Source organism: Canis aureus, chromosome 17 (assembly GCF_053574225.1).
Source record: "Canis aureus isolate CA01 chromosome 17, VMU_Caureus_v.1.0, whole genome shotgun sequence".
Lineage (NCBI taxonomy): Eukaryota > Metazoa > Chordata > Mammalia > Carnivora > Canidae > Canis > Canis aureus.
The window spans coordinates 1,713,391-1,732,342 of NC_135627.1; the positions used below are offsets into that span (position 1 = coordinate 1,713,391).

At 48.3% G+C, this 18,952-nt stretch overlaps 1 long non-coding RNA gene across 1 annotated transcript in view; it reads right to left on the bottom strand.

The window, feature by feature from the left end:
• The window catches only part of LOC144287686 (uncharacterized), a 595,958-nt gene that overhangs the window by 225,999 nt on the left and 351,007 nt on the right, over positions 1–18,952 (bottom strand). The gene's annotated exons all lie outside the window — the stretch shown is intronic.

The window sequence follows — 18,952 nt, forward strand, 5'->3', positions numbered from 1 at the left end:
AAGATAAAAAGCTTCTGCACAGCAAAGGAAACAGTCAACAAAACTAAAAGGCAGCCTGCAGAATGGGAGAAAATATTTGCAAATGAAGTATCAGATAAAGGGCTAGTTTCCAAGATCTATAAAGTACTTATAAAACTCAACAGCAAAGAAACAAACAATCCAGTCATGAAATGGGCAAAAGACATGAAGAGAAATCTCACAGAGGAAGAGATAGACATGGCCAACATGCACATGAGGAAATGCTCTGCATCACTTGCCATCAGGGAAATAAAAACCAAAACCACAATGAGATACCACCTCACACCAGTGAGAATGGGGAAAATTAACAAGGCAGGAAACCACAAATGTTGGAGAGGATGCAGAGAAAGGGGAACCCTCTTGCACTGTTGGTGGGAATGTGAACTGGTGCAGCCACTCTGGAAAACTGTGTGGAGGCTCCTCAAAGAGTTAAAAATAGACCTGCCCTACGACCCAGCAATTGCACTGCTGGGGATTTACCCCAAAGATACAGATGCAATGAAACGCCAGGACACCTGCACCCCGATGTTTATAGCAGCAATGTCCACGATAGCCAAACTGTGGAAGGAGCCTCGGTGTCCATCGAAACATGAATGGATAAAGAAGATGTGGTTTATGTATACAATGGAATATTACTCAGCTATTAGAAATGACAAATACCCACCATTTGCTTCAACGTGGATGGAACTGGAGGGTATTATGCTGAGTGAAGTAAGTCAATCGAAAAAGGACAATCATCATATGGTTTCACTCATAAGGGGAATATAAGGAACTGTGAAAAGGATTATAAGGGAAAGGAGGGGAACTGAGTGGGAAAAATTAGAGACAGAGACAAACCATGAGAGACTCCTAACTCTGGGAAACAAACAAAGGGTTGCGGAAGGGGTGGTGGGCAGGGGGATGGGGTAACTGGGTGACGGGCACTGAGGAGGGCACTTGATGGGATGAGCACTGGGTGTTATATTATATGTTGGCAAATTGAATTTAAATTAAAAAAAAAAAAAAAACCTAGAGCATTGTAGTCGCTGTCTCCTCAGCAACTCTGCATTCAGGACAGCTCCCCTGCCCTTGGGGCAGCTGGCCCTGCCAGCCTCCTCACCCCCAGCCAGGGGAGGCAGCTAGCTCACCCCTCACAAAATCAAGCACTTAGGATCTGATTTTCAAATTGCCCTCCCTTTTGCATCTGCCTTGATGTTTTGCATTTGTTTGAGGCTTGCATCTGCTTCCAAACAATGAGCAATAATTTTAAACCTGTTTAGCACGCATTTAACCCAGATACTTCTTTTGTGACCATTTCACTTTGCATCTGGAGTTCAGTGCGAAGAGGTTGTGAGGAACAAAGCAAGAGCAAACTGGTATCTGCCAGCAGCTGCAGGGGAGGCAAACCCAAGCTCGGGGACACGCTGGCTTTCCAAAGCACCACAACCAAGATGTGTGTTCCCGTTCTGCAGCGTAAAGGTTGCTTCCTGGGACTGTGCTTTTCAGGGTTGAACATTTCCTGCAGGGTCTGAATCCCCCCCAACCTGGGGCTTGTCCCAGCAGGAAGGAAGCTGTCCCAGTAAGGTTCCAAGAAGTCATGGCCACATGAAGGGAACCCTCCACCTGTGGTTTGGGCCCAAGGTGAGAGCGGGCACGTCTCCCCAGTACCAAAGAATAACTCCCCTGGCAGCGCAGATGAATGCGTCTGGGCTGCCGACCAACAGCTCAGAGGCCGGTGGGGTTATACAAAAGACTCTGAGGGCCACTGGAGAGCTGGCCGGCTATTGGCTGGAATATGTCTTCACGTCTCACCCACTACCCCGAGACACACATGTCCTCTGTACCCATTCATCTACTGGCAGACACTTGGGTCGTCCCTATGTCTGGCCGGGCTTCTATGAACAACGCTACAGTGAACATGGGGCTGCACATAGCTTTTTAAGATCCCGTTTCTGATACATATGCACAAGTGGCATAGTAATCAGCCATGAGAAAGAAGGAAATGCTGCCATCTGTGACAACATGGCTGGACCTTGAGGACATTATGCCAAGCGAGGAAAGTCAGACAAAGACAAATACTGTATGATTTCACTTGTATGTGGAACAAGCTGAATTCACAGATAGAGCTGATGGGTGGCTATGGGGCTGCAAGATGGAGGAGGTGGGGAGAGGCTGGTCAAAGGGAACAAATGCACAAGTAGTTGGAAGGCTAAGTCCTAGAACACAATGCACAGGAGGGGATTAGTCAACATGAACGTAACCTTCGAAGTTGCTAAAAGACTGGATCTTGAATGCTCTCCCCCCGCAAAAAATGACAATTCTGGCATGTGATAGAGGTGTCAGCTAATGTCACAGTGTTCACCATTCTGCAGTATAAACATGTATCTTACCAAACATGTATCCTGTACTCCTGAAACTGCACAATGCTATAGTCTCCCCCTTATCTGCAGGGGGATAGTTCCAAGATCCCCAGCAGACAGCTGCTGCTGTCAGCAGACAGCAGACACAGATAGTGCCGAACCCTATACACACTACATTCTGTCCTACACACACACCTACGATGGGGTTTAGTTTGAAAATTAAGCAGTGTAAGAGATCAGCAATAATAACTAATACACCAATTTTAACAATATACTCTAATGAGTTACGTGAATGTGGTCACTCTCCCACAATACCCTCTCGGCCATACTCATCCTTCTTACAGTGATGACATGATAAAATGCCCATGGGATGAGGAGAAGTAAGGGAGTGATGCCACAACCTGATGCAGCCAGATGCTGCTGCTGGCCTCACACTGAATCAGGTACATGGCTGACACTGCTGAGATCCCAGAAGGTGAAACCATGGGTGAGTAGGGCACACATTCACACAGTGTCACTTCCAGGTCAACTTGTTTGTTCCGTTCTTGCTGTTTCCTTAAAGAAGGGAACTAGTGGAAAATTCATAACTGAGAAGAAGTCTCCATGTCCCACCTTCGATTCTCTGTGCCACCCTGGCCCCATCACACATAGTTACCTACCCCTGCAGGAGCCCCTGGGGTGACCCACGGGGCTCTGACTCACTGGAATGATCAGGGGTTTGGTTCTACACCAGCTGTCATGCCAGAGCTAGAGACAGAGGGAGACCCTCCCCTCCTGGCTGGGGTCTGTGCTGTGTCAGCCTTTGCCCCATAGACACTGCCTGGGAGCTCCTCTTCATACAGAACATGGCTGTGGGGCCTTAGGGACCTCTGAACAGATCACAGGCTCTCAAAGTCAGAGTACTTTTTTTAAAAAAGATTTTATTTATTTATTTATTTATTTATTTATTTATTTATTTATTTAAGAAAGAGCGAGCAAGCACGCGTGCTGGGAGAAGGAGAGGGACAAGCAGACTCCCTGATGAGCGCAGAGCCCACGGACCTTACGACCCTGAGATCATGACCTGAGCCCAAATCAAGAGACAGATGTTTAATGACTGAGCTGCTCAGGTGCCCCAAAGTCAGAGTACTTTAAAGGCCAATCTGAAAATGTTTTCATATGAAATCTGATTGTTCTTGCTCAAGGCATCAAACATGACAAAATTTCTACAATCGCAAAAATTATGCCACATTGTTTGATACTGTGGTGTGCTCCATACTCACAAAGTCTGGCTAAATGAAGAGTTAGAGATTTGTAGCAGATCCTTATCTTGTTGCTGAATGACAATTAGAAATACGGGATTTATCCTGGGCACTGTCAATAGAATTTCGTGTGACAGAAGAATGCGCATTTGCCCAGTGCCATTCAGTGGCTGCTAACCAGCAAGGCTGTCGAGTGTGTGACATGTGGCTGGTGTGAATGAAGAACCTCACTTAAATTTTATTTGATTCTGAATAATTTAAATTCAAATTTAAATTGTAAAAGCCACGTGTCAGATGGTGAGCACTGGATGGTGCTAATTAGATCCTTTTCTGTAGCACCCCACCACACACACATTTAGAAATAAATGTAAACACAACTGTAGCACTGACTCTCAGGGAAATAATCAATTTTTATAACTCAAAAATTTAATTCTCATTCTGAAAGATTTTTGTTTGTTTCTGTTTTCATTGACATAGCATGAAAACCGTCCCTAGGAATTTGGGGTGAGAGAAACAAAATCTGTCACTATCAATTCATTCCTTTTGCTCATGTCCTCAGGGAAGAGTTTTTAATTTAAGTGTTGTCTAATTTAGACATTGCTTTTAAAATGCTATCCACTGGGACAATTACACATTCATATTTTTTTTCAGAAGCCATGGGTCAATACAAAGGCAATTAGAATATTTTTATCCTTTAAATTCAAAAGAAGAAGTCAAGTTTTTGAAAAAATGATTTTTAAAAGATGAACACTAAAAAATAAACCTTGTTTGTATTTTGCCATATGATGTTAAAACAACCAATTGCAGTAGCAACTTCTGTTTATTAAAAAAATCAGTGTTTTTTGCTCACCACTGGATCTGCGGCCCTTGGAAAGAACTCCGTAAATATTTTCTGTGATCCTGTAGCATTATCTGCATGCTGACTCTGGAACTTTGATCTACTCTAACGGTTTGCTGATGTGCTGATTTCTGGATCTGTAAAATGAAAGCCATCATAGGACTTTCTCACAGGGTAGTTATAAGACCAGATGATTAGTATATGTGTTGATGTGGCCAGCATCGGTGGGATTCTCCAGGGCTAGGGTGGCCTCCTTGTTGTCTCTGTACCTTAGACAGGACATGTGTGGTGTAGGAGAAAGTGAGTCAACATGCTCCTCTGCAGCGAGCAGAGGTCACCAGTGGGACTGTATAGGGAAAGCCAGTGGGACCTCTGGGGAATGAGAGGTGGGCTGGCTTTCTCGGGCTCCATTACTGGTGGATTGGCCAGATGCTGCTTTGCTGTTGTGTGCTGACCTCCTCTGGTACCAGGGCGTCCCCATTCTGAAAACCAGAACTATCTCCAGATTCTGCCAGTGAATCCCTGGGGAGACACTGGATTCTATCGTTTTTGTTTGGGCTCTTGTGACAAAGTCTCATAGAATTCGAGAGTCTGCCCCAACTTTCTTTTTAAGAGTTTTACAGAACTGAAGATTCTCAGGAGCTCTATCATGTTTACAGTAGAAATGCCTAAGCTGATGGACCATAGCCATTAACAAAGATTTCTGTCTGGGAAGGAGATTAGAAATGGTTTTTATCCTCTTTGGGGTTTTACATATATTCCAAATGTCCTACAAAGAAAAACTCCATAAAGTCTTATTTTGCTAACATAAAATGTGGTCAATTTATTAAACAGACTATATTGGGAAGCAACTCCCTTCTCCTTCCTGGGAAATTCCCTTAAGATATTCCAGTCAGACCTAGTTCTTGGGTTCCTAAGGCTGGCAGCATCAAGTGCGAATAATGATACTGTAGATGCACCCACGGGAAACAGAAGCAAATATCAAGCACCCAGGTGAGGCAGTGCCTTGCTCTGCAGACTCTTCATCTTGTAGGAAATGGCTCTCCCACCAGACTCTGCCTCTGCTCTGCTTGAAGTGCACTTCGGGGTTCCAAGTCCTGTTCTACTGTCCACAATTGCTTCCAACTACTGGTTTTTAATGTGGTTGTTGAATTAATGCATCATTCTGCCCAGTGCTAGACTCAGCCAGTGGGGACTAGCTTTTGGTGCCAGATAGCTCTGTGCACGTTGGGACGTCAGCATCTCCTTAGAGGGAGGAGAGGCCTGGCTCTGTCCCACACCTGCCATCTGAGGCACAATGCTAGCAGCAGTGCAGACTTCATGCTAACCAGTGAACAAACATTTCCTGCAACGTTCCAGTGATGCTTGGGAGCCAGAGGGCATCTTAGATCTTGACTTTTTTCTTACTTTGTGTGTGGTTAAAGAGGACTATTGAAATAGCATAAGGATGGAACCCACCAAATATGGTCTAAACATTGCACAGAAATCTAAGAAAGAGCCCACCAAGAAGTCAAACTGAGCAAGGTTGGAACCAGCTTTTAGTGGACCGAAATCAGATCAATCATCTTAAAATCCATGAGATATCCCACTGGGTACACAAGCTGGGGGCATCACGATGTCAGATTTCAAGTTGTACTACAAAGCTGTGAGCATCAAGATAATGTGGTACTGGCACAAAAACAGACATATAGGTCAATGGAACAGAATAGAGAACCCAGGAATGGGCCCTCAACTCTATGGTCAACTAATATCTGACAAAGCAGGAAAGACTACCCACTGGAAAACGACAGTCTCTTCAATAAATGGTGCTGGGAAAATTGGACATTCACATGCAGAAGAATGAAACTAGACCACTCTCTTACACCATACACAAAGATTAACTCAAAATGGATTAAAGATCTAAACGTGAGACAGGAATCCATCAAAATCCTAGAGGAGAACACAGGCAACAGCCTTTTTGAACTTGGCCACAGCAACTTCTTGCAAGATACATCTATGAAGGCAAGAGAAACAAAAGCAAAAATGAACTATTGGGACTTCATCAAGATAAGAAGCTTCTGCACAGCAAAAGAAACAGTCAACAAAACGAAAAGACAACCTACAGAATGGGAGAAGATATTTGCAAATAACATGTCAGATAAAGGGCTAGTATCCAAGATCTATAAAGAACTTATTAAACTCAACAGCAAAGAAACAAACAATCCAATCATGAAATGGGCAAAAGACATGAAGAGAAATTTCATGTGGCCAACAAGCACATGAGAAAATGCTCCGCATCACTTGCCATCAGGGAAATACAAATCAAAACCACAATGAGATCCCACCTCACACCAGTGAGAATGGGGAAAATTAACAAGACAGGAAACCACAAATGTTGGAGAGGATGCGGAGAAAAGGGAATCCTCTTACACTGTTGGTGGGAATGTGAACTGGTGCAGCCACTCTGGAAAACAGTGTGGAGGTTCCTCAAAGAGTTAAAAATAGGTCTGCCCTACGACCCAGCAATTGCACTGCTGGAGATTTACCCCAAAGATTCAGATGCAGTGAAACGCCGGGACACCTGCACCCCGATGTTTACAGCAGTGATGTCCACAATATCCAAACTGTGGAAGAGCCTCTGTGTCCATCGAAAGATGATTGGATAAAGAAGCTGTGGTCTATGTATACAATGGAATATTCCTCAGCCATTAGAAACGACGAATACCCACCATTTGCTTCAACATGGATAGAACTGGAGGATATTATGCTGAGTGAAATAAGTCATTTGGAGAAGGACAAACAGACAAACATATGGTCTCATACATTTGGGGAATATAAGAAATAATGAAAGGGAATAAAGGGAAAAGGAAAGAAAATGAGTGGGAAATATCAGTGAGGGAGACAGAACATGAGAGACACCTAACTCTGGGAAACAAACAAGGGGTAGTGGAAGGGAAGGTGGGCCGAGGGGGTTGGGGTGACTGGGTGACGGACACTGAGGAGGACACTTGATGGGATGAGACCTGGGTGTTATGCTAAATGTTGGCAAATTGAACTCCAATAAAAAAATATACAAAAAAAATCCATGAGATACCATTTTCCCCTCCTGCTCTTAGACAACGATTATTCCATAAAACTGAAGAAAATGTTTCTCACAAACAGCATAAAAGACAAAGAGGTTCTTCTTGGAAACGCTGCTCAATAATAAGATAATAAAGCATTTAAATGCTGGTGTCATCTAAGGCTGATAATAACATATCTCAGGTTTCTCTTATTTTATTTTTTACAGGCCACATAAATTAAATTAAACCAGCTCTTTGCTCAACAGCTTGAGATGCGTGTTAATAGTAACTCTGGCTCTCCTTCAGTGACATGACCAGCTACAGGGCGAATGGGTGGAGGGCTCTCCTCAAGGAGTGGGTGTGCACAGCTGGGAGGAGGCCGAGGAGAGGTGGAAGGAGCCTGGTGTGTTTGTCTGGAGAAACCTTAGGGATGCTGGCGACACCTAACCAGTGAATGGCGAATGAGCCTGGAGTAGAGTCCGTGTGACCGGGGGCGTCTCAGGCCAGGTGGGCAGGGCATTGCAGCCAAGATCTCACAGCCCTCAGGGTGCCTCTGTGTCCAATGTCAACATCAACTAGACAGCATTTATGTGTAGCCTGGCCAAGACTTCAAGTCAACAAACTGTTTAAAAACATCCTCACTTCTCATTGGTAAATGCTGCATCTACTAATATATATTGAGAAAATTAGTGTTTTCATGCAATGTTTTCTGGTACATTACCTAAACTCAATGCACAACTCACACTTGGCGTTTCATTGCTAGCTAGCACGGATTGCAATGTTTCACCACCAACTATGGGCGTTGTAGCAATAATTTGACAGGCGATAAAAAGGGAATAAGCTCTTTGGTGCAATTTTTATAGTCTATTCTCCACGGTCTCAGCCATTGGAGTGGAAGAAATGAAGACATACAATTTAACCAGTATGTTTACATGCATCCAACAGATATTTTTCTTTGGAAATTAATTGAATTACACCTATAAAATATTTATATTGTATACGTATCAGCCCTGAGATGGTTTTGAACAATTAGGGAACAGGTTTTCATTAGTAATACAAGATGACTACCACAGCTGAGCAGCATTGAACCCTAGCCTATAAACAGAACGTTCTTAATAATTTTTGCGAATGTACACTTTTGTGGCACTCATAGAAAGCATCACTTCACCGAAGGATGGTAACTGTAAAACTTCAAATTCTAAATGTAAGGTGGTCTTGTATCAACATCATATACTGCCATGGTAGTACCTACATACAGCAGTAGACGAAGCACGGAGTTGGTGGGGTGGAGAATGGCCTCAGTTTCTTCCTTAGTTTTTGCTGTTATAAACTGTGCTATGATGTGCCAGTCCCTAGACTCTGTGAACCTCAGTTTTTTCCATCTGTCTCTGATATGTTGGGGTAGAGAGGAGGAATGGAAGTGGGTAGAGAAGCCTCACAAAAAGTAACACCTGGAAGTGAATTTGACTTAGGTGGACGCAAGCAGTGGTGTGCTGGTAAGTGCAGAGCAACAGGCTCTTAGAAGAAAAAAAGAAAAGAAAAGAAAAGAAAAGAAAAGAAAAGAAAGAAGGAAGAAAGAAAGAAAGAAAGAAAGAAAGAAAGAAAGAAAGAAAGAAAGGAAGGAAGGAAAGGAAAGGAAAAAGAAAGAAAAGAAAAGAAAAGGAAAGGAAAGGAAAGGAAAGAAAAGAAAAGAAAAGAAAAGAAAAGAAAAGAAAAAAGAAAAGAAAAGAAAAGAAAAGAAAAGAAAAGAAAAGAAAAAAGGAGAGAGAGAGAGAGAGAGAAGAAAGAGAAAGGAGGGAGGGAGGAAGAGAGGGAGGGAGGAAGGGAAGAAAGAGGAGAGAAGGCAGCTCCGGTGGCTCAGCAGTTTGGTGCTGCCTTCAGCCCAGGGCGTGATACTGGAGACCCGGGATCGAGTCCCACGTTGGGCTCCCTGCATGGAGCCTGCTTCTCCCTCTGCCTATATGTCTCTGCCTCTCTTTCTCTCTGCGTCTCTCATGAATAAATAGATAAAATCTTAAAAAAAAAAAAAAAAAAGGAAAGAAGAGAGAAACATGCTGATTTGTAGGGTTTGCCAATTTCTCCAGTGTAAATAGTCCCACAAGGTCTTATTTCAAGCATCAGCCTGACGTGGTTGACCATGCCGCTGGGAAAGGCAGGAATGGTGTGTCTGTGGCACTAGGGGAAGCCGCTCGGTGCCTCATGACCCGTGTGAGCTCTTGGGAACTGCTGTAGCACCAATGACATTACCACAGTTCATGCAGTTGGTGCTGCTTTTCATGTTCCAGTTAAAGCAGGAACATTAATTGCACACAATAGTATGGTTAACATTTATGTTCTACAGTATTTCTAGAAATAACATCTAGCATATTTATAGCTGTTTAGTATAATCATCACTTTGGCATTCAAATCTCCAAGCACTAAACTTACTCTCAACAGCACTGAAAATTTTTGTGTCCCTTAGACATTTTTGTGAAGAGTAAAAATTTTGTTTTTATTGTAGTGGGCCCATGGGTGTGCTGTTCCTTGGATATCATCTCTGGAAGTCAAGGACCTCCTGGACCAGAGACCACCGAATTCCCATCCACCATGGACACCTGCTGGTTAAGTTATGCGAGTGGTATGCATGAATAGGAACACACAACATGTGGAATTGGGCAGGTGCTACTGTCTCAGTAAACATGCAGGGTACAGTTGTGGCCAGGGGTGCAGGTTGTGCGTGCCTGCTGCCGTGGTTCTTCACTCCACCAGACACATCCACCATGACTGCACTGAGACCGACTCAGTTTCAGGCTCCGGGTGCGCCTCCCCTGACAGCACTGGGACTAGCAGCATCTCCCACCCGCTGTATCTCACGACACTCAATCCTGCCAGGACTGCTGTGTCCCCCGGGCTGGCAACACCAGCAGCTGACACACAGTAGAGAGTTAATAGACGTTATGGGACTGTATGTATATATGCACACAAGTGCTGAATTTATACTAACGTTTAACTGGTAGATCCAGGGGATCCCTGGGTGGCGCAGCGGTTTGGCGCCTGCCTTTGGCCCAGGGCGCGATCCTGGAGACCCGGGATCGAATCCCACATCGGGCTCCCGGTGCATGGAGCCTGCTTCTCCCTCTGCCTGTGTCTCTGCCTCTCTCTCTCTCTCTGTGACTATCATAAATAAATAAAAATTAAAAAAAAAAAATTTAACTGGTAGATCCAGCCTGAGACCCGAAGCACCATGTCAGTAAGGCAGAGGCTGTTTGCTGAGTCATCTGCTGAGTCAGAATGTGAAGATAAGTATCGTCATTGAGTGCCCCTCTGAAGGCCCTACTGTGGGCACACATTTCTGCAGGGACCGCATGTAGCATGGAGGCCTCGCGCTCCAGGGAGGCGGACAGCCCTGAATAAAGCAACACTCAGGTCTGTGTGCAGCACATGGAAAGGTGACAGGCACTCCAGAGAACCATCTCTTGGCCATTTATTTATTCATTCACCCAACAAATGGTTGTTAAATCCCCCACATGCCAGGGGAGGGGGACAGTGGCAACATTAGGCAGTTCCTGCTCCTGGGGGGCTCAGACTAGTGTCCACAGGGCACAGGAAGACAGTCACAGCCCCGGGAGAGATGGAGGTCAGGGCCGAGTGCCTTCCCTGGGGAGGAGCCTGGGGATGAGGAGGCCCGCTTGGAGCCATGTGGACACCAGATGTGTAGACTGGGTCTTGAAAGGGGCCAGGGCTGAGAAAGGGTGCTGCATCCTGGAACAGCATGCATCGCCTGGGAACAGAGTGTGCTCCCACCAAGAAGGACCTCCCAGGTGGAGACCACCCAGGGTGAGCAGGCTGTGTGCTGGCCCCACTGCTGCCAGCATATAGCGTGGGAAACAGCTCCCAGGTGTCTCCAGGGAAAGGGAGGAAGTGAGAGGGGCAGCTTGTCTACCAGGTTGTCCTGGGTGCAACCTTGGTTAACATCTATTGAGCACCTGTGATGCTCTTGTATTCCGGGTACTGCTGTAGGCCCTGGGAATACCACCCTGGTTGAAGTACAGACTCCTGGACACATGGGCTGGAGCTACATGAGCTCCCCCATCAGGCAGAAGGTGTGCCAGCCGGGCAGCTCCCTACTCTACCTTGATGCTGCCCTTTGAGCCCCGACTGTGCGACTCTGGCATCTGATGGGGCCAATGAATCTCTACTCCTCTTGGGTGTGGACGCAGGGTTGGTTGATACAGCTCCTCTGGCAGATATGGGGCAGGAGTAACCCCTGGAAACCTGAGTGTGGGTCTGGGCTCACCCTAGCCCACCCTGCTTAGTGGCAGGCTTGTCAACTCTCTTCCTCACCAGGACTGTCTCTCACGCCCCAAATACACCTGCTGGCCTCCACCCTCTAACTCATATCACACAGCAGGCAAAAAGGTTCTTTAAAAAATGCAAATTTGATTTCCTTTGTCTCTTTCCTTAAGAGTGCTAAGATTTCCAATCATCCCTTCTGGTGGCAGGGAAGCCCAGTCAATGCCCCCAGCATGTCCTGTGGTCTGCCACATGACCCTCTCATCTCCTGGCACCCCGCACTGGCTTCCTGATGCCCCAACCCCAGGCACCTGCAGCAGGAGATGCCCCCTCCTTCCCCTCTGTTGCCTTGCAGCTGCTTCTCCTTCAGGCCAGCTCGAGGGTCATCCTTCAGGGACTGCCCGGCACACTCAGGCAGCGTTCGGAGTGCAGTTAGTTGTGTGTCACTATCTGTGCACATATTGTGATGTGTGAAGTGTAGATGCTGTGAGGATGGGAAAGGTCCCCCTCCTTTGTCGCTGCCTCACTAATGCCCACCACAGTCAGTGCCGAGAGCTGTGCATGGGAACTGAATTCTGAGTGAGTGGAATGTATGAATGGCAGGGACTGATAATGAAGCATCAGCCAGAAAGCCCTGGCTTCAGGGATGAGCTCAGCCACACGCTTTTGGACATCTCTGCGACCTCGTGTGGTTGGCGTCGGGTGTGAGCAGACACTGGCTCATCGGAGTGTCTTATTTTAGCTCCAGCCAGCGGAGCAGGCTTGGAGCTATGCCCACAGCAACCAACGTCACTACCTACAGGCAGGGCTGCTGCGGATCTAGCCATGCGGACAGCCCTGAGACAGGCTTCTGTGCAGCTACCTGCATGAATAGCCCGGCCCCAGACCTCTTTACGAAGGTCTAGATGACCCCATAGGCCATAGCATGACTCTGAGGCCGCTGGAATGGAGGGTGGGATAGGAGGGCTAAGCCGGGGCAAAGATCTGACCTTCTGACCACCTGGAGTGGGGGGTGCAGGAGCCAGGTTCTAAGTCTGTTTACCATGAGAGGAAGAGTCAAGGCTAAAAGGCCAGCTGTATTTGAGGCTATCTATGGGCACCCGTGACTCCTGTCCTGCTGTCCCTATTCTGGGTAGAGGCCTAGGCCGCAGTCCTCAGGGTACTGGGAACTCGTGACCAAAGCAAGTTCTTGGGTTCCAATGGAGGGAATGCATTCACACATCAGGGCAGGAAGTGACATGTCCCTGAAGACCCAGAGGAACTGCAACCTGTGTTTACAAGTCTGTCCTGCTGTGCTGTTTGTGACACAGGCCATGGCTTCCTTTGGCACCAGAACCAAACCCAAGAACCAAAAACACTCACTCAAATCCTGCTGAATAAAGAGCAGAGACAGAGGCTACCCCCTGCCCAGGGTCTGCTCTGGGACCTGATGATCCACATCAGAGAATGTTCCAGTAGCTTGGAGATGCCTGGAGCAGTTCCTCATTGGTAAACTCAGAGGGGGATTAGACTCAGGCTTTCTAGGAGTGCCCTGGAGTCCTGGGGGCCTGTGATCGCACGTAGGGCGGCGAAGCAGGGGCCAGCCTCCACTCATACTCTGAGCAGGTTTATCTGTTTCGCTAGCATATAAGTGTCCAGCAGACTTGGCTGGAACAAAGACACCACCCCACAAAGAGGCCGCAGGATTTCCAGGGCTCCTTCCATCCACAGCTTCTATGACCCACCCCCTCTCCCTGGGCAAGGCTTTCTGCTCTGTTCCCCCAGAGAGTGGCTGGGGCCATGTCCTACCAGTGAGGCCTGTTCTGAGGCAGTGGCCGGGACCCAGGACAAGCCTGGCCAGGGCTGCCTGGGTTCTCAGGACCTGGCTGAACCCCAGGGATCCCAGTGCCTCTCTGCTGTAGGTACTGGATGCCAGTCTGTTCACTCAAGACTGAGTCCGCATGGCCTCTGTGAAAGGAGAAAGTGGGCCTTACCTGACAAGGGAGACCAATTCAAGCTCTAGTCAGGCTAACGGATGCCCCCCACCCCATGTTCCTTCAATAGAAGGCTCTGGATGGCTTCCTGGGGTCTCCATTTGATTGTGCATTTCAGGCTCTGTCACAGAAGACAACGGAACACCCTTTCATGTGTAAATGACCTTGGACAATAAGAAATGCTCTGTGTGCCTCCCTCTCTCTGCACCTGCTGCACCATCCCATTCTCCCTTGTTCCCTGGAGGTTCTCATCAGAGTTCATGTGGGACTGTGTCCTACAGACGTTGCAAACACCAGCCACGCAGTCCAAATGTGTCTCCAAATGAAAAAGCAGACACCGAGGAGAAGGTGATAGCTTAAAAATACCAGAAGCTAGAGAGACGTAAGTAGGAGGTATTTATCATGTCTTTCTGTGCTCAAAAGTTCTGAGGGTCCCAGGACTGGTCCACAGGAGCCTCACAGTAAACTGGCACTGGTGTCCCCTAAACACATGAAGGGGGTGGGGGGGAGGCACTGCCAGGACCACACACTGGTCCCTGTAGCCAGGACGGACAAAGGAGCAGACCTCAGTCAGGAGCACAGGGGCTCCCATCCCCACTTGCCTGTGCATCTGCTGCTTCTCCTTGGCCAGTTACTGAACTTCTCTGAGCTTTGGGTGCTCATCCTCAGTGACAGGGCATGTGAGGACTAGCTCTGAATGCCAGCAGGGGCTGATCCAAGGGTGGCTCCCCCACCTTCTCCCTGTAACTTGCCTTGTGAGCTGGTTGGCCACTGGTAAGAGGGAAAACCAGAGGGCAAAGCTCAGAGCAGAATCTAGAGTCAGACTGAGGTGATTTCCACAGGACCCCTGCATTTCCCCCTGTTGTTCCGAGGCAGCAATGGGAAGACATAGGACTCAGGTACCATGGCTTTTTTTTTTTTTTTTTTTTTTTTTTTCAGGTAAGAAGAGGTAAAAAGGAAGGCAAAATCAACATGCTTTTTGGTTCCGTATACATTCCAAACAGCCCTAAGCTGAGAGTGATGAATGAAGACCATTCAGGTGGAATTTCAGTTAGACACACAGGTACAGAACATAGCTCCGAGGAGCAAAGTGCCTGAGAGGCACAGGGCTCCTTGATACCAGGTAAAGGGGGAAATACCTCTATGGGCCAGTGCAAATGCATTCTTACTTTTTTCCTATGTGATCTTTAACCATTTCTCACAATTATTGCAAAGTCCACACAGATAATTAGGGGATAGGAAATAATTAGATACTAAAAATCAGTCACGGTTTTCAGCTAATTGCAAAAAGACAACCATCCTTGGTCCTGAATTATTCACACTAGTCAACTGCTGAACGCCAGAAAATGCTGTAAAGTGCCAGAAACTCAGCTGAGCCATCACACCTCCACAGTGTGTCCATCTAAACAGTATCCTTGATTCTTCCTTTAAACTTTAAACAAATCTTATCAGTGACACATACTCTGAGTCTAACTACTCAGCCTGGCTTATGACCAACACCGCTGAGCCCAGCACCCCCCGCCCCAGTCCCCAGGGGCCCTCTGGGGACGTTTTAGCTCTGGCCCTCCTATTCATCCTCCCATTTCTGAATATTATGCTTATACCCCTATGTTTTGATGTCTGAGCTCCGGCTTCACATTCTGACTTCCTGTGATGGGAAGTGAAGGCTGGGCTTTCAGATCTGCCCTCTGTGGTGCCCCTCCCCGTCCCGTGCACCCACTGCCACGTGTCACACTTAGCGGGTCCATATTCCAGGGGGGAAATGACATTTCCTGACAATGTAAAGCTTTGTTAGCAGCAGAGCCAGAGGCTACGTGTCCTCCTACAGGACTTTCGTCCTTCCTGCACGTCACTGATTTGCCTGGTCACGGTGGTGATATTTCATGCACCCATCACTAACTCATGCCTCCACTCTGTAGGAATCGTGAGCGTCCTCTCAGGGCTCTCCCAGCCCACCCTGGGTGCTCCCTGTCGCCCTGGGGGCCCCTTCTGCCTCTTGCCTCTTGAGAACCCAGTTTCCTGAATCTGTGTCTTTGTCTGTCTTGGCTTTTGCTCTCATTTTGGTGGCAGATGTCTCCCAGCAGCCCATAAAAATAGTGGGTGGGAGATACTTTTATTGAGCAATTATGTGTCTGAAAATATAGTCTGGCTTGAGAGTTTGTTTGAGCTAAAATTCTAGGGAGGGAATTATTTTTCCCATAAAATTTTATCTCCTACTTTCAAATGTTCCTGTTGAGAAGCACTCTGATTGTGATCCCTTTACTTATTTGTTTTTAAATCTAGGTGTTTATAGAGTCTTTTCTCTTGGGTGCACCAGTTTCTCCAGAAAAGAACCCTCCAACTTGCTTGAGGTCAAAACTACTCCCTGTCCTCGATCCAAAAGACCAGAGGGAAAAGGGGCTAGGGACTCTGATGGCCGCGTAGACCATCCCTGAGTCCTCCAGGGCCCGTCCCCCCACCACACGCTGGCCCTCAGGCTCCTTTCTGCAGCCACACATCCAGCCCTCTCACTACTGTATCATTCACCCCTCACACACCAGCTTTCTGGCTCCTAAACTTCTGTCCCTATTGCCTTTTCCTCATTCTCCTGCCCTTGTGGGTGTGTGTCCTTTAAAACAGTATAGCTTGGCTGTCATTTTACAGAGGCTTTAGGAGAGGGCAGTGGGTAAGTATGTGAGTTCCAGTCCCTGTGTAATCAGGGGCTTCTCCCGTGGCAGACAACTTGAGTCATGCAGAGTAGCCATCCCACAGCCTCATCCCTGACATAAACACAGACAGAGAGGAAGGAGCACCCTGATGCTCTGGGACAGTGGTGCCCCTCAGTCGAGCACTGGTTGGAGGCCCTGCACCAGGCAGCCCTGTGTCTACTCCCACGTTCCATGGACAGCGTGCTAGCAAGGTGCCTTCTACTCTCCAGGCCTAAGGATCTGGGTCGTCTGGGGTTTTGCAGAGTGTCCCACCAGGACGTTCCTTCTTCATGCACCTGTGAGCATCTGGTCAGGAGGCATGGCTCTGCCTGTTGCCCGCAGCTCCCACTGTGCATCCTAATGAAGGGACCCGGTGAAGGGCATCCATAAGCCATACAAGTCTCTACTTCCCTTGGCTTTTTTCAGATTCCTTCATTCAACAGAGATATATTTAGCACCTGCCACAGGGCAGGTCCTAGGCCGGGCCGTGGGAATCTGGAGCTGACACACGAGTCCCGTCTCCAAGCGCCCAGTCGGTGAGAACTTGATGGGGGGATGTGGGGTGGTGAAGGAGGGGCTCGGGGGGCAGGGACATTCCGGCTCCAGGACACCCTGTAGTCCTGACTCCTTTCCTTACTGAAGTCAGAATGAATCAGCGTTGGTCCCGGTAGGGAACTCCTAGCTCTGCCACCCCTGCCCAGTCACGAGGGGCTGAGCTCAGAGCCCAGAAGAATAAGCCAGGAGACAGAACCATGGCCCCCAGGATGGCTGCAGACACTGAGCACCAAGCCCATGCAGGGCAGCCCGGGGCTGGCAGGGCCAGCATGACACAGACAGGGCTTTGGGCCCCAGAAGGGACATCGAAGTGTGCTGGAACATGGCCTAACCCACCAAGCAGACGTGACAGGGGTTCAGGTACTCAAAGCCACTCCAAGAACTGGATTCAGAGTCAAGCAAGGGTGGTGGACGTGGGAACCAACGGTAGAGAAGTAAGATGACAGGAATGCCCGGGGAGGCTGGCTGCACTGAGGCTGGGTGAGCAGGGGTAGGGGGTGGGGGCCACGGCTCACAGCCGAGGGGAGGGCATTCAGCATCCAGGCAGGCCAAGCTGTGCCTGCACCTGCTCTGCAGTGTGAAGCTGGGTGCTCTATAGGCCAGGTATGATTTGAAGGACAAGAGGGCTCATCTATGCAGCTGTGGCTTCTTTAAAGTCCCAGCTCAGGGCATGGGGATGGGGCTTCACTGGCAAAAGGGGTACCAAGCTGTGGGGCCATCAGGTTTCCTTGTTATCCAGACATGTTAGCAGAAGCTCCTTGGCACCCCACATACGTGCTGGCATGCATGCAGAGTGTCCTGGGACATGGGGCACATGCTAGGGCTGTGGGGTGAGGGACGTGGAAAACAAGCCTCAGCTGGAGTCCAGGATGGAATGTGTGCATTGACAGGTGGTCCCAGCAAAGCAACAAGACGCTTTTGGGAAAAAAGTATTTCATAAGCCAATGTGTACAGATTTAACAAAATAATGGTTGTCAATGATCACAAAAGTTAAGGACAGGAGGCTCTTCCTTGAGGTGCCCTGAGCCTCTGAAGACTTGCTTTAATGGAGTGAACGTCTTTCTATTTAAAACTTCAAGGTTTAATGACCCAAAGAATAGAAATTGATGAGGAAAGACATGCCACCCTTAATTTTAAAATATATTTGTCATCGCAATCATTAATCTTTCTAAAATTTTCTCCCTTAGGGAGGAAAAGCAGAATTGAAAAAAACAGCCATTTCTCATCTTGGCCTTCAACACTCATGCACTCATTCATGTGCTAATTGGCTTTGCAGCAGCCTTGCTAGGGGGAGGGCTGGGGGCAGCGGCCCTCTCCCTGAGGACCCCAGTTCAGGCTGGGTGTGCAGGAAGCCTCAGCGTGCCACTAATACAGCCGGAGCAGGAGTGTGAGTGCAGAGTGGTGTCGGGGCGAGTGTGTCCTGAACCTCTGCTCCACCGGCCCCCTCACTTCACAGAGAACCCCCAGGGCCTGCTGGCTCCCTCCATGGCTGGGCCCCCTCTGCCCTGCCCAGCAAGCCTGGGGTCACCCACACTCCAGGGGCCCCAACCTCCTGTGTGTTCCCCTGCCCTGCTGGACCCCCGCTGGCTCCTTCCATCACATCAGCCCTTCAGTGCTTTTCTGTCTCATGGGGTCCAGAAGCCCACCTTCTCTGCCCAGGACTAGTTCAGGCCCTGCCAGAGCCACTCCTGTGAGGCCTAGCCTTGCCCCAGGCCAGCTCTTCGAGCTGACCTCCCTGGGCTCAGCTCACTCTATATTTCCTCTGGCCAATCCAGAACCATCTGGATGGCCAGGCTAATTCCCACATCCCCATGCCTGCTTTCAGCTTGTCCTGGGCAAAGCCGGCAATTGAGTAGATGAAAAGAAGGAGCACCCTTGTCACCGACAGATGGAAGAGGGGGTCTTCCATTCTCTTGAGGGCACCTGCAGAGAGCCCCCTCTGCACAGTCCTTGTGGTGGGTGAGTCTTAGGGCCACTGCAGGGAGGGG